Below are 16013 nucleotides of genomic sequence, written 5' to 3'. Positions count from 1 at the left end.
GTGCACCAAGATTTATTCATTTAATTATTTCACAAACTCTTTTACAGACTTTTTTCTTCATAGTCTAATTGGACAAAGGATCAGCCCCCCCCCTTGGGGTGATTGGCTAAAATCCTAAACCATCCATTGTCAAAATATTTTTCTACTAGACCATAAACCAGACTTTTCAAGGTTGCAGGTGGCTTGGTTGTTTACATACTCTGCTACCTCTTCTGTGAGAGAGAAAAGTCTCTCACAGACTTAGAAAATAGCAAGAAAATCCTCGCTAGCAGCATTTTGGTATCTACAATTCCCCCTTTTTGTTTGATAAGATAACAACTCCACTATTAATCCTAAATAGAAATTTACATCAGTTATTAATTCTAAATATGTCCTTAAGGCTTTAACGATCTGACTCCATAACAAGAAATTTAAAGTTCAGTCTCTGCTTGTGGAAGGACCATCCCAGTCTCTGCTTGTAGAAGGACCATCTGCCTGATGGTCAACATCTTGGTCATCATCAGAAGAGTCTGATGGCTGATGATCTACATTCTGGTGGCCACTTGGATGGTTGGTGTTCTGGTCATCATTTGGAGGTTGCCTGTTCTGCCTCTGGTGCCGTAGGGCAGGGCGAACACATTTTGCAGCTAGCCACCGTACCCCAGTATCTGTAGAAACGCAAGCATAGCCACGACCCCAAACCATAAGTTCCCGCAGGCCTTCCCACTGGTTAGTGAGTAAATTCCACACCCAGACTTTTGCCCAGGGCAGTTGTCTCTTGCCTGCAGATTGCAATGAGAGAAAGTGATTCAGAAGAACAGGATTCTTTGAATTTTGTGGTACCGTAAGGTGATTAATTGTATACGAGCTTTTGCTAGTCGGCTTCAGTAACCAAATTCAAAGGTTCCTGTGAGAATCGTTGAAAAGCCATGATAACAGCCCTTAATTCAACTAACTAAGCAGAGTCTGACTCGGATTGGTGTGTTAATCAACCACTGCAAAGGCAGTGTAGGATACTGTGCACCTTTGCGCACAGTGACCCCTGCTAAAAATTTGTCCCGATCCGTATGCCCCAGGCTGCCAACACATCCCGTCCCCAAAGGTTAAGGGAAGTGGTAGTAACATAAGGCCTAATTGTAGCTGTGTGCCCCTCTGAGTCCTTCACCGTCACAGGCCGTTCGCTTCAATAGCTCTGTGTGGTTCATCCTCATCCTGTGATGGCCGATCCCACTGGGGGTAAAGGCCATGAGGGAGGCCACGCAGAGAAGGAGATGATAGTTACATCAGCACCAGTATCAATCAAACCTTGAAGCTGAGTCCAGGGCGGACGGGCGTTCGGCAGGATCAGGGTACACGTCATCTGTGGCCTTTGGTCAGAGATGTCTGCAGTCCAGAAGGCCTGCAGAAGTCCTGTAGATCCACTGCTGTTATCTTTGTGAGTTTGTTGTTCTATCCTGGGGACACAAGACTTAAAAGGCACTAATTTAGCAAGGCAGGTCTTTTCAGGAATAGTTACAGGGGGTTTTCAAATTCCCTATAAAACTGAGGACAAGGCTCCGAGGAGCGGATTCCCATCAATCCGACCTCATCCTCATCCTATCGCATTAAACCTGTTAGAAGCCAGACCTGAACAGCCCCTCTCTTCCTTTGTCTCTGAGCTAACGTGAGCCGACATCAACGGCTCCTGCCGTGTTTCCCTCTGCAAAGAAGCCAGCTAGCTAGCCCAGCAAGCTCTTTTCCTGATCCCGAAGTCGCTTCAGCGACGCGTGGAGGTAACGCAGCTGGACTGTCTCTGACCAGGGGCACGCCAGAGTCAGTGCCTCGAGCACCAAACGCTGCGTTATTGGACATTGAAGGTTCAGGCTAAGGAGAATCCAAAACGTGGACAGCATCTCCCTTCTGCTGGAAGCCTTGAAGTTCACCACTGCAGTCTGCAGCCTACACAGATCATGTGAGTATTGTAAAAGTTCTCCAAGGAAGAGCAAGAACGAGGCTAATGCATGCACACAAACGCTGATCAAAAGCACTTGATGCTCTTGGACAAAAATAGGGAACCTTCACTTTTGGAAAGACAAGGTGACTATGGTTGTCTCTACAGTACTAGTAGGAAAATATCCCTGAAGTTTTGCAAAACCTCTTTTCAGGGGTTTGTTAACTTCATCTTTGTTAAGAACTGGGGAACACAGGGAGACCTGTCACTTTTTTTGCAGAATGCCATAGAAACTGCTACACTCACTTCAACAACAGTCCAAGTAACCTTCTCTGCAAATACTGACCATTTGCAGTTCTGGTTGATACAAGCCCCCATTACCTAAGAAAGGAACAACTCGGCAAGCAGTTTGCATAGATGAACAACTTAGCACGACTGCGGCTGATGACATGCCCTGACCTTTTTTGCCTTCAGCTATGGGTGCCGTACCCTCCTACCCTCACACATGCCACTCAAAGATCCACCTGTGACAGCAACTGTGCCAAGCCGCCACCCTTCTTCAGCACCATCGCACCTACCACAAGGTAGCTGAATCAGAGGGAAAAGGAGGTCGCCAATGGAGGTGTTATAAACATATATTATATTGGCTTCTCGCAAAGTATAAAGTAGATATTATATAATGTTAGAAATGCTTTTTGCTGTGTGGATGTAGTTTTCTCTCTTTTTAGCAAGAATGTTAACAAGTGTGAGCACGTAAGATAACCTCCAAACGAACAGAGGATGAGGCCCGAAAAGCTGCTAATCAACACTTTGTCTAGGGAGCAAAAGGGCCCAAAGGCTACTCCGCCCGGAGAACAGGCGGCCAGGAGAGTCCAAGAGCCGTTATCACCACTCTGCCCGGAGAGACGAAGAGGCCCAAAGCTGCAATCAGCCCTGTCTGTCTGGAGAATTAAGAAATCCACCCTACCATCGACTCTTGCCTAGCGGGCCCAACCCCAAGAATCAAGAGAAATAAAACCACAAGGCAGAAGACTACGCATGCTCTAAAAAGGCGGAACCAAGGAGTGGCCATGCAGAACAGCTCCAGGAAAAGTTTTAATATGAATAAAGAACAGACAGTAAAAATGGTATAAAAAAGACTCACCTCTGGCATCAGGTGTGCTCTTGGCAGAGCACCAAGGCACCCGGCCATTACCCCGTTGCTTTATTTGATGTGTCTCTTATTGTCTTTATATTAAACCCTTTAAATTCTCACAGGAGAGTGAACCTCGTTTTTCACAATTAAGGGCTCGTCCCGGAGCTACACCTCGCCTCTGAAAAGCGTGGGAGGATTCAAGAAGCAAGGGTAAGGCGCCTCCCGCCCAAGTTGGCAGGACCTTTGCTTAGCATCCTCTGGCGTGATTTGGTGGCAGCAGGGCAACACCCGGAGGACAAGAAAGACACAAAAATAAAGCAAATGAAAGAGAGCGCTCTCGACAAAAATCCCACAGACACTGGAAAAGAAACAGGACTGGGAAGTATTGTCCAAAGAAAAAGGGGGTGGTTACGGGAGATGAGCGTGTGTGAATGAGACGTGGGCTGGTTGCCCCCAGATCTGCGAAGCGAGTGTGGCAGTCTCTGAGTGCTGCCGTTCCGTCTTGTTCACGAGAACAGCGGCCAGCGAGGAGACAAAGCGAGAGATAAGCGGAGTGAAAGAATCTCCGGGGGTGACTGGGACGGGGTCCCAGAGAAGGGGTTGCAAAGTGGGAGCTACCCCCCCATATGCTGGGTTGAGGAAAACTCCAAGAGCACCCAGGGCCTAAAAGTACCCCAAGAGAGGTTGGGGTTTGGATGCTAGCAATGCTGGGTTGAGGGAAATCCAAGAGCACCCAGAATCCTAAGGATTATATCATACCCATGGGTGGATACTAACAAGTGACTTGAAAGAGGTACCTTATTATTCTGTTGTGAGTAGGAATGAGTGAGTGAACAAATATTAAAAAAGAGTGAATGTGTGAATGAAAAACTGTGTAATTCGAAGTTAACTTTGTTTTTGGGGAAGGTGGGCTCTAATAAATTTTTTGGTGTTTTTTGTACTGTGAAAGGGTGGGTAGTATTTTACAGCAGTGAAGATTGGTGTTTTAAAGGAATGAATTAGTATTTCAAAGGGGGGGATAAATTGGTATTTTGAGTAATAGAGAACTCCTGGGAAAATGGGACAACAACCTAGTAAATTAAGTTCAAATTATAAAAGGGTGCCAGAGGATATACCCCGAGACAGTCCCCTCGGGGTCAAACTCGCAAACTGGGAAACTGATCCTTCTACAAAAGGAAAAGAGAAAGTAAAAATGATTCAATTCTGCATGAAAGAGTGGGTAAAAAAGGAAATCAGATCTGATCATGTGTACTGGCCAAAATACGGGTCTGATGAGGCATGGATTTGCCAGGCTCTAAATGTATTTGTAAATTCAAAAGAGCCATCTCACCCTGAGGAGAGAGAATATGCTTCTTGCTGGACAGGAATTACAAAACCTCTGGGAACCAAAGTCTTCAAAATATCAGAAACCGCAGAGGAAAAGCAAACAGAAGAGAAAAAAGGCTGAGACCCTTTAGAAGTATTGCCTCCGCCGCCAGCACCAGAAGCTGCCCTCCTCCCCCTGGCTCCGGGGCTTCCCCCGCCAGCCCCCCCTCCGCCCGCACCGGGGGCCTTTCCCCCGGCAGCCCTCCCGCCCCAATGGAGCTGGGGGGGAGCCCTGCCCCCGCCCATGCCGGGGATCCCACCCTTCCCATATATCTCGGGAATCCCAGCACCCTCAATTGCATCAAGGGAAAGGTCACACGTCCCGGCTTCAGCCCCTACCTCTCCTGCCTTGAGAAACCCGGCTTTAGCCCCGGTGCCCGCCTCCTGTGCTCCGGAATATCTGGCTTCACTGCCATACCCCACCCCCACCCTCTGCACCACAGAATATTCAGCTTCAGCGCCAGACTTTGAATCTGCCCCTCCTCCCCAGGGGAGTTCGGTGCTTTCTTCCCAAATCAACCCTCTTCTTAACGAAGGAGCACCATCCCAGAATACAGGAGGTGCCATTAAGGCTCCGAGGCAGCCCAACAAGCCCTCCATTGCTAAACAAACAGAGGGAAGCCGAGAAATTCATTTCTTTCCGTTAAGAGAAGTACCTACGGGAGGAGGGGGAAGCGGCTTTGTGAGTGCTCCTCTAACCTCTACAGAGGTTAGGAATTTCAAAAAAGAAATTAAAGGATTATTAGAAGACCCCATAGGTACAGCTGAAATGTTGGACCAGTTCTTAGGTCCCAACATTTTCACTTGGGAAGAAATGCAATCAATAATGAAAATAATATTCTCCCAAGAAGAAAGAGAAATGATTAGAATTGCTGGAATAAAAATTTGGGGAAAAGAAAACCAACAAGGTCCACCCGGGGATCAGAAAATGCCCATTACACCTCCTAACTGGAACCAAAATGATGAAGCTGGGAGGGGACATATGAATGATTATTGTAATTTGATAATCAAGGGAATAAAAGAGGGGGCACTCTGAGGACAAAATGTCAGAAAGGCCTTTGAGGGGCAGCAAGGGAAGGAAGAAACCCCGACTGAGTGGCTGGAGAGGCTCCGAAAGAATATGAAACAATATTCTGGGAGAGACCCGGAGTCCCTAGCAGGGCAAGCCCTGCTAAGAGTTAACTTTGTCACTCATGCCTGGCCAGATATTAGAAAAAAATTGGAAAAAATAGAAGATTGGTATGAGAAACCATTACAAGACCTAGTAAGGGAAGCTCAAAAGATATATATGTCCGGAGGGATGAAGAAAAAGCCAAAGTGGGAGCAAAGATCATGATAGCCACTATGCGAGAGAGTACCTTCCAAAAAAAATCTAAAGCCCTCAGGTAACACTCCTAAACATTCCAGATTCAGAAATGGTGGAAAAGAGAAAAATAAAACCTCAGCACAATCAAGATTCCAAGAACAACCCAGGGATGCCTGTTTCTATTGCAAGGAAGAAGGGCATTATCAAAGAGAATGCCCCCACCTGAGGAGGGATCTGAAAAGATTTCAAGAGACACGCACAGAAGAAAAATAGGGAAATCATGGGCTCTATTTTTGGGGGGATAAATACCATCTGGAGCCTTTGATAACTTTAAAAGTAGGCCCCGAAGAGGAAGTATTGGAATTTATAGTTGACACTGGGGCAGAAAAGACTTGTGTGATGAATATTCCAAAAGGGAGTAATGATATGGTAAAAGTAACAGGAGCAAAGGGGGAAGGATTTAAGGTCTCTGTCATTAAAGATGTGGTTATTGAAGGGGAAACAAAAATAGGGATAGGGGATGCTTTGTTAGCTCCTGAGGCTGGCAGCAATTTATTGGGAAGGGATTTACAAATCCAACTGGGGATTGGAGTCATACCAGAAGAAGGGAAAATGACGGCCAAAGTGTTTAAACTTAGCCAAGAAGATGAAAGCAAAATTAACAGAGAGGTTTGGGCTAGGGAAGGGAATAGGGGTGGACTAGATCTTGACCCCATAAGGGTCACAATTGAAAAAGAAGAAGGTCCCATTTGTGTACATCAGTACCCTATATCTTTAGAAGGGAGAAAAGGCTTAAAACCAGTGATAGAAGAATTAATAAAGGATGGGACACTAGAACCTTGTAAATCCCCTCATAATAGCCCTATTCTCCCAGTAAAGAAATCTGATGGAAATGATAAATTAGTGCAAGATTTAAGAGAAGTAAACAAAAGAACACGGGCCTGCTACCCTATGGTTCCTAATCCCTGCACTCTTTTAAGCAAAATTCCACCTCAACATCAGTGGTTTAGTGTGGTAGATCTTAAAAATGCCTTTTGGGCCTGCCCACTGGCAGAGGAAAGCCGAAATATTTTTGCCTTTGAATGGGAAGATCCAAACACAGGGAAAAAGAACCAGTTGAGGTGGACTAAACTGCCACAGGGCTATTGTGAGGCCCCAAATTTATTTGGGCAAGCCTTGGGAGAAATACTACAAACCTTCCCCACTCCCCCAGGAATACAATTTATCCAATATGGAGATGACCTTCTAATATCAGGAGAAGATGAAATGAAAGTTAAAGGAGCTACCATAAAGCTTCTAAATTTTCTTGGGAAAAAGGGACTAAAGGCATCAAAAAGGAAATTACAGTTTGTGGAATCAGAAGTAAAATATCTCGGCCACCTGATAAGCAAAGGTAGCTGACAACTAAGTCCTGAAACAATTACAGGGATTTTATCCCTCCCTCCTCCCTCTTCAAAAAAGGAGGTTAGGAGACTGCTGGGGCTACTGGGATATTGCAGATTATGGATTGAAAGATATACACAAGCAGTAAAATTTTTATATGAAAAATTAACAGGGGGAGACAATATACAATGGACCAAAGATGATGATGATAATAAATTAGAAAAACTGAAGTTGAAACTAGCCTCGGTACCAGCCCTAAGCTTACCCTCACTAGAAAAACCCTTTCATTTATATGTGAATGCAGAAAATGGAGTAGCTCATGGTGTATTAGTCCAGGAATGGGGAGGGGTGAGAAGACCAATAGCTTATTTAGCTAAACTATTGGACCCAGTAAGCCGTGGCTGGCCAGTATGCATTCAAGCCATAGCAGCTACCGCTATTTTGGTGGAGGAGAGCCGTAAGCTCACCTTTGGAAGTAAACTGATTGTATACACACCCCATGCGGTCCGAAATGTGCTAAATCAAAAAGCTGAAAAATGGTTAACAGACTCCAGGCTATTAAAATATGAAGCAATTCTGATTGACAGTAATGATCTAACTATAGAAGCAAGCAAAAGCCTCAATCCGGCCCAATTCCTGTATGGAGAACCAGAAGATGACCTGGCACATGATTGCTTAGAAATTACTCAATACCAAACAAAAGTTCGAGAAGATCTAGCTGAACAAGCCCTCTTAGAAGAGGAAAGAATATATGTGGATGGTTCATCCAGATGCTTGCAAGGAAAAAGAATGTCAAGATATGCCTTAGTCGATGGGATAAATATGCAGGCCATCGAAAAAGGAAAACTACCTTCAAATTGGTCGGCGCAGTCTTGTGAATTATACGCTCTAAAGAGAGCACTGGAGCATTTAGCACACAAAAAGGGGACCGTCTATACTGATTCAAAGTACATACCTTTGGAAAGATCTGGGAAGAAAGGGGTTTACTAAATTCAAAGGGGAAAGAACTGATACATGAAGGCCTGATTTCAGAAGTGTTGGAAGCATTAAAATTGCCTGAAGAAATAGCCGTAGTGCATATCAAAGGACACCAAGAAGGGATGACCCCAGAAATAAGAGGGAATAACCTAGCAGACCAAGAAGCCAAAGATGCAGCAGAAAATGGGACTGAACCAATTCTGTTAATCCTGACCCCAGAAAGGGGAGAATTGGAAATCCCCAAATTTAGTAAAGAAGAAGAAAAAGAATTATTTAAGATAGGGGGAGAACAAGATCAATCTGGAAAACGGAAACTTCCTGATGGGAGACAGTTACTTAATAAGCCACTCACTAAGAGAATATTAGAAGATATGCATCAAAAAACTCATTGGGGTACTCAAGCTAGCTTGTGTGATCATTTTCTAAAAAATTATGGGTGTATTGGAATCTTTGGGGTAGCAAAACAAATAACTGGGAACTGTAGAACTTGCCAAAGAGTGACTAGGAAAATAATGAGAAAAACAACATTAGGAGGCCGTGAGTTAGCTCTGCGACCATTCCAAAGTATCCAAGTAGATTTCACTAAACTTCCTCAAATACAGAGATGGAAGTTCCTATTAGTAATAGCAGACCACCTAACTTGTTGGGTAGAAGCAGTTCCTGCTACTAGAGCTACAGCTAACATAGTATGCAAAACCCTTCTGGAACAAATTATTCCCAGATATGGAATGGTTAATAAAATAAACTCAGATAGAAGAACACATTTTACATCCAAAGTCTTACAACAAATAACTCAAGCCTTGGGAATAAAATGGGAATTACATACCCCCTGGCACCCACAAAGTTCAGGCCAAGTAGAAAGAGTGAACCAGACTTTGAAAAAAACTTTAACAAAATTAATGATTGAAACTCAAATGTCATGGGTAAAATGCTTACCTTTGGCTCTGTTGAGAGGCCGAACACAGCCCAGGTCAGACCTGGGAGTGTCTCCTTATGAGATGATGTTCGGATTACCCTTCCTTACTGCTCAACATGAAACAGCCACTTATGAAGTAGGAGAAGTAAGTGTCAAAAAATATGTCACCGCAATTGCCAGAACACTTGAAAATTTGCGGCTGAAAGGAATGATCCCTCAAACCACAGCTTTGGAGTTCAAAATTCATAATATCCATTCAGGGGAATGGGTACTAGTAAAAACATGGAAAGAACAATCTTTGACTCCACAATGGGAGGGTCCTTTTCAGGTACTGCTGATGACTGAGGCCGCAATCCAGACCAAGGAACGAGGGTAGATCCATGCCAGCAGAATCAAAGGACCTGTAAAAGAACCTGAAGAGTGGACTGTAATATCCAAACCAGGTGATACCAAATTGATTCTTAAACGGAGACCAGGTGGCAATGAGCTAGAACAATCTAAATAATCCAAGGGATATGCAAAGAATCACACCTAACTGAGAAGTAAAAGCCAAATTTATATCAGTGGCCCCTGGACAAATTCTGGGACATCGTGGAGAAGAATATTCTCACTTCAAACAGGAAGGGTTGGGACTGGATCAAACAGGGAACTCTCATGTCCTGATTCTAGCCTGTGATTTGTATTAAGAAGGGGGAGAATCACAACTTCCATCAGTGCCACATCATATACCCTGTTTGAATCATTCTAACACGGGGCATGCCAACCACGTCAAATATAAGTAATTAATCTAGAGGGAAATTGGCATTTCACACCGTCGACACCCTAGTTGTAAAGGGTGTCAAGCACAAAATCAACCCCCTATCCAGACAAAATCATAAGCAACAAAAGCAATAACTTTGCTCTGCAGATGGGAATTACTAGTGCCTGTTGAATGGGAAACACCTAAGATACGATAAGATACTACAGTTAAAAAGGTGCCAAAAGAAATTTGCCTAAAAGCTACAAAGGAAGTGACAAGGAAATAGAGGGCAAGACCGGGTCGGCCACTGTACTCGCCACCGAGAAGATCCAATACACCTGCTATGGGTTGCAACCTCATAGGCAAGGGAGGTGGGAGTATAAGCCATGCCGGACCTCTGTTATTCCTTCTTTTGTCACTTCTCCTGGTCCCTTTTGGGACACCGGCAAGACCATGTTACAAATGCTATCGAAAGCTCTACATGGAAAGACACCGGGGCTTCTTTCTTATTACTCATACCCATACCAACAGTCACTGTTATGACTCATCCAAATTAGGTATTTGCATGCATAAAGGAGAAAAATATTGGATTACAGAAAATTTAGGAACAAGTGGAAACAGACTAAGAAGCAATTGTCCAAAAGGAGAAAAATAGATTTGCTCCACAGCTGCCACCAGGGGAACAGTCCAAGATTTGGTAAAAGAGCAAGTGGTAAGTAAAGATACAAAGCCAGCACAGCAACCTCGCCCTATATTCACCTCACCACGCCAGGACCTGTATGCAAAGCTCAAACAACAAAGAGGAAAAAACCCCAAGGTTAGGAAAAAACCTGTTTGTGGAATTGGGGGAGAGGATAGGTAAAGAACTTAACATAACCAACTGTTGGGTCTGTGGAGGAGCTTTAATGACAGAAGAATGGCCACGGAAAGGTAGCAGCGTAGGCCCGGTAGAACTCCTTAAATGGAACCGGACAAATATAAGAGGGGGGAACCGACCTGAGGGGTGGATTTTAAGTTCAACAGTGATAGGGGAAGAATGCCTCTGGCGAACTGGGATAAACTTTCTTAATGAAGTAGGAAACACTCCCTGTAAAAGCTATAAAGTGAGTAACAAAACTTCAAGGTGGTGGGTCCCAGAAAAACCAACTTGGTATTGAGCCCAGAAAAAAGGAAAAGACTGTGTATATGATCATGAAGTTGGACTCTTTCAGTGTAATGACACGAGGAAAAATCCTTATTTTGGAATCCCAGAAATAGCCAAATTTGGGGAGAATATAAATCAACAAGAAGGTGATTATTGGAAAGCACCAGATGGCTTCTTTTGGATATGTGGGAAAAGGGCATCCCCAAGACTCCCTTCACATTGGAAAGGGAGTTGTACACTAAGAATCATTCAACCAGGGTTTTTCCTTTTCCCAGAACCAGTGGGAGATCAATTAGGTATACCTCTCTATGAAGACTTCAAAAGAAAGAAAAGAGATTTAATTGGAGGATTCCAAAAATGGAAAGATGAGGAATGGCCCCCTGAACGAATATTAGAAACAGATGGGCCAGCTACCTAAGCACAAGATGGAAGTTGGGGATATCAGACCCCAATTTACATGCTGAATCGTATCATCAGACTCCAAGCTCTTGTAGAAATCATAACCAATGAAACAGCTGGGGCTATGGAATTAATAGTCAGCCAGCAACGCCAAACCAGAGCTGCAATACATCAAAATAGGCTGGCTTTAGACTATTTACTGGCCGAAGAAGGCGGTGTGTGCAGGAAGTTCAATACATCGGACTGTTGTTTAAAAATTGATGACAATGGGGATGCCGTTCTAGATATGGCCAACCAAATCAGAAAAATAGCCCATGTACCAGTCCAAAAATGGGAATCAATGATGTCTGCTAACTGGTGGGATGGCATATTGGGGAAAGAATGGTGGAAGAAGCTAGGTTTCTTCCTCTTATGTGCTACAGCTAGTCTAATATTTCTCCCTTGCTTGATCCCCCGCTTTATTCGGCTAATCACCAGCATAGTTCAAGGCATGCAAGTTGTGGCAATGCCTACTGACCCAAAGTTGGCTATGTCTGGAACAGCACAAAAAATTATGGTATTAAAAAGACAAAGTGATACAAAAGACCCTCTTGAAGAAGCCAAATTGATCTGTGAAAAGAACGAACAGACATTAGAAGCCAAGAAAAAAGAATTATTGCTCAAGCCAAATGATTTATAAAATAGAAAAGGGGGGATTGTTATAAACATATATTATATTAGCTTCTCGCAAAGTATAAAGTAGATATTATATAACGTTAGAAATGCTTTCTGCTGTGTGGATGTAGTTTTCTCTCTTTTTAGCAAGAATGTTAGCAAGTGTGAGCACGTAAGATAACCTCCAAACGAACAGAGGATGAGGCCCGAAAAGCTGCTAATCAACACTTTGTCTAGGGAGCAAAAGGGCCCAAAGGCTACTCCGCCCGGAGAACGGGCGGCCAGGAGAGTCCGGGAGATTTTATCACCACTCTGCCCGGAGAGACGAAGAGGCCCAAAGCTGCAATCAGCCCTGACTGTCTGGAGAATTAAGAAATCCACCCTACCATCGACTCTTGCCTAGCGGGCCCAACCCCAAGAATCAAGAGAAATAAAACCACAAGGCAGAAGACTAGGCACGCTCTAAAAAGGCGGAACCAAGGAGTGGCCATGCAGAACAGCTCCAGGAAAAGTTTTAATATGAATAAAGAACAGACAGTAAAAACGGTATAAAAAGGACTGACCTCTGGCATCAGGTGTGCTCTTGGCAGAGCGCCAAGGCAACTGGCTGTTACCCCGTTGCTTTATTTGATGTGTCTCTTATTGTCTTTATATTAAACCCCTTTAAATTCTCACAGGAGAGTGAACTTCGTTTTTCACAGAGAGAAGTTGTTCCCCCTGACAGCTAAGCTCCAACTACGGTGTCGCTTATGTCCTTCCCAGGACGGGCGGGAAAACGCCTCGGCGCAGCGCAGCGCTGGCCGGGAGCGGCCGGCACGGCACCGAGCGCGCTCCCCACTCCCTCCCGCCCGCGCCGCTGCGGAGACCCCGGGTTCGCCGGAATCGGCCACATGCTGCACGGAGGGCAGCGCGGCAAAGGCGGCCTCCCCTCGTCGCCCGGGGAAGGCCGGCCTCGGATCCCCGCTCTCTCCACCGGCACGGGCAGTGCCAGCAGCCTCTCGCTGTGGTCGCCGCTGGCCGAAAGCCTCGCCGCGCACCGCCCGGCCGGCCCCGCCGCTCCGCGGGCTCACACGGCACCTGCCGTGGGCGGCCGCCGAGCGACAGGAAGCAGAAGCGCTCACCGCCGCGCCGCTCGCCGCCCCGCCCGGGCGCTCCTCTCCTCGCGCTACCACGATGGCGCCGGCCCGCCCCGCCTTCCCCGTCGCCTGCGGCGCAACGCGGCTGCTCCGAGCCACGCAGCACGCGTGCGGCCGGGCCCTGCCGAGCTGCCGGCGGAGCCGGGGCACAGCACGGGCGGGAGAGCTTCCGGCGAGGCTGGGCGGGCGGCGAGCGCGGCCGAGCGTGAGCGCGCCAGGCGGGCGGCGGCGTGATGGAGAGCTAGATGGAGGCGGCAGCACCGCGCGGCATAAAATAGCTGATCGTCCGGCAGCCGCCCGCTCCGCAGCCCCTCGGCTGCTGTCGAGAAGGGCCCCGGCCCTGGCCGCGCCGGTGGCGAGGCGGCTCCGCAGCCCGCGGGCAGCCCTGGCGGGGCAGGGGAGCACTGCGGGCAGCCCCGGGGCCGCGCAGCCGTCTGCAACGCGCGGTGGGAGCCGCTGGGAACTATTTTACACGTCCCGGGGGGCTGGAGAGGAGCACGGAGACCACGCGGCAGGTCGCTGCCGTTAGGGAAAATTAATCCACGATGCCTGAGGTTTATATCCGAAAAGGAGACAGAGGAGTCCTGCAACATTCTTCGACTACAGGGAGAGTCCATGGGGCTTTTCCCATGGCGTCTGTCAAACGGTTGCGGGATGCAGCCCCCTTTTGATGCCAAGTTCCCGGCCACAGCACCCTCTTCCTTTTCCCCACTGGCTGAGGTATTCGGGAGATACAGACTTCCGGAACTGCCTACTCTATGCGCCCCCCTCTAATATGCACCCCCCTCTTGGCATCGAGAAGAAAGAAAAGAACCCCATTCCTAATGCTCTTAAGTCTTTGTTGCCTTGCTCTAGGTTCAGGAATTTAACACGGCCTTGATTAATCAACAGTCTCTGATGATTAGTAACAGTTCTAGAGAACTCCTAGTTTCTTCTGTTACTTCACTAGCCATAACTTCCTAGCCTTGTCTACAGGCCGATTCACACGGTCTCTTTGTAAAGACTCATCCATCTCATTCCTTTTAATCCCTCCTCTTTTTATTTGCTCTGTATTTGTCTTTACAAACCTTAATTACCATGGATTTAATTTTTTCTTCTGGAGTCTTCTTGGGTTTTGCTATTATTTGCAGTGACATTCTTTTCTGTCCTTTTGTAGTCATTTCTGGATCAGGTAGGCATGGCTGCTAGCGGCATCCCCTTGAGCACCTGCTGAAAGAGCTGCAGCCAGCATGGTGTCACGCATGGTAAAAAGATGAGAATTGCGATAGCATATAAGAGGAGAAATCGTATTCATTTAGCCCATAGCTGGCCAGTTAACTATGAAAATATGTCCCATTCCCATCCTTTCAACATTTGGACAGGTCCACGAGCTGACGTTATTTCCTTTGTTATTTGTTTGACCACTTTTCCGCTGTCATCTGCTTGCAAACAGCAGCTCGAGTCATTTAATTTCCCACAAACTCCTCCTTCTTCTGCCAACAGATAATCTAATACCATCCAATGTTGAAATACCGTTTTCCTCATTTAAGTGGGTTGCTCAGCAAAAAGGTCAAGCGCTGTGGCTGGCTGGTTGGTAATTATTTCCGAGACAGCTTGTAACCTAATTATCTCCTTCAAATGATAAATGGGTTCCCAGGCATCTGGGATTAATTCCTTAGGTTTCCAAGGGGCTGGTCCATTGTGTTGGGTAACTTGTTCTGTTGGCCGTTCATCATTTTCCCGTTTTGGGGTGCTCCCTCCAGCCAGGGCTGCATCAGCTGACTGCTTTTCTCTAATTAAATCATCACAGATTTTGATTCCTAAGCGATTTCCCAGAACTTGTAGTAGCAAAAAGAACAACAGTCTACTAAATATACCATATCCCTGACCAGTTTGGAGGTAACCTGAGCTAAGCATGTTGGCCACAAATCCAATACTGTCCTTTCAAAGCCCGTGTTCCATTAGCAAAGGAACCTACCCATGGTCATCAATTGGTGGCTCAAAATACAGCAGGATTCCCGGGCCTAACGGTCCTCCAACAAGAGTTGCCCCACCATAAGGGTCCCAGCATTTGCATTTCCAAGCTCCCGCACAGGGTTCCCACCTACATTTACATCTGCAAGCTGCTTGGTTGGATTTGGAGCAGAACTCACTAAAAGGCTTTGAGTTCCAATCCGGTGTGGCCATTCCCACTGATAATCACAAACAACATGTCTTCTACTTGTGGAATTTTTGTGGGGACTGCTCAAAAACAGGTGGTCAAAAAAACCCCTTGTCCCTCCCCATTGCTTTACAGGCTTCCAAATATTTTTGGTAAGTGTGATAAGAACGCCTTACGCAGCTACTGTTAGTGAGCCGAACAGGTATTTGATTGCATTTGCCTTGATATTTGGAACAATTGGAAGGAGGGCAATTGGGGGTCCAAACCCAGTTGTTCAAGCCCAGAGGGAAAGTCAATTGACAATTGCCTTTTCCTACATAGACACGCCCTATCCTATTAGGCAATAAGTGCCTGTTGGAGAAGAATGAAGTGGCCGTGAACTTCCTTCTTTGGCCCCAAATCCCATCCCACTGTGGGCCCTCACATTGACCCACCATTTAGGTTCAGCTGGGCTAGCCAACTATGGCCACTCTTCAGATCCTCCTGGCCTTCCACAGAGCCAGCAATTGCTAAGGTTAAAAACTTTTGCTACTTCTTCTCCTAAGGCTGCAAATTGATTCTCCCACTCCTGGCCTAAACTCAGCTGACCATATCAAAGTAGAATTAGTAAGGAAAATGTTTTAATAGTGTCATCTAATTAGCTAGTCTAATTTTCCCGTTGTCTTCTGCAGCACCTGTGGCAATTGAAGACACAGAAACCACTTAACGTAACAAAATGGCCACAAGTATTAGCCCCCAAGTGAGTGGAGATTCTAGAGGAGGGATGCCTATACAGTCTATTTCAGCAGACGGTCTGAAGGTAGGACTGC

The sequence above is a fragment of the Aphelocoma coerulescens genome, unplaced genomic scaffold (assembly GCF_041296385.1).
Source record: "Aphelocoma coerulescens isolate FSJ_1873_10779 unplaced genomic scaffold, UR_Acoe_1.0 HiC_scaffold_93, whole genome shotgun sequence".
Classification (NCBI taxonomy): Eukaryota; Metazoa; Chordata; class Aves; order Passeriformes; family Corvidae; genus Aphelocoma; species Aphelocoma coerulescens.
Note: the sequence above shows the minus strand (reverse complement) of the source record.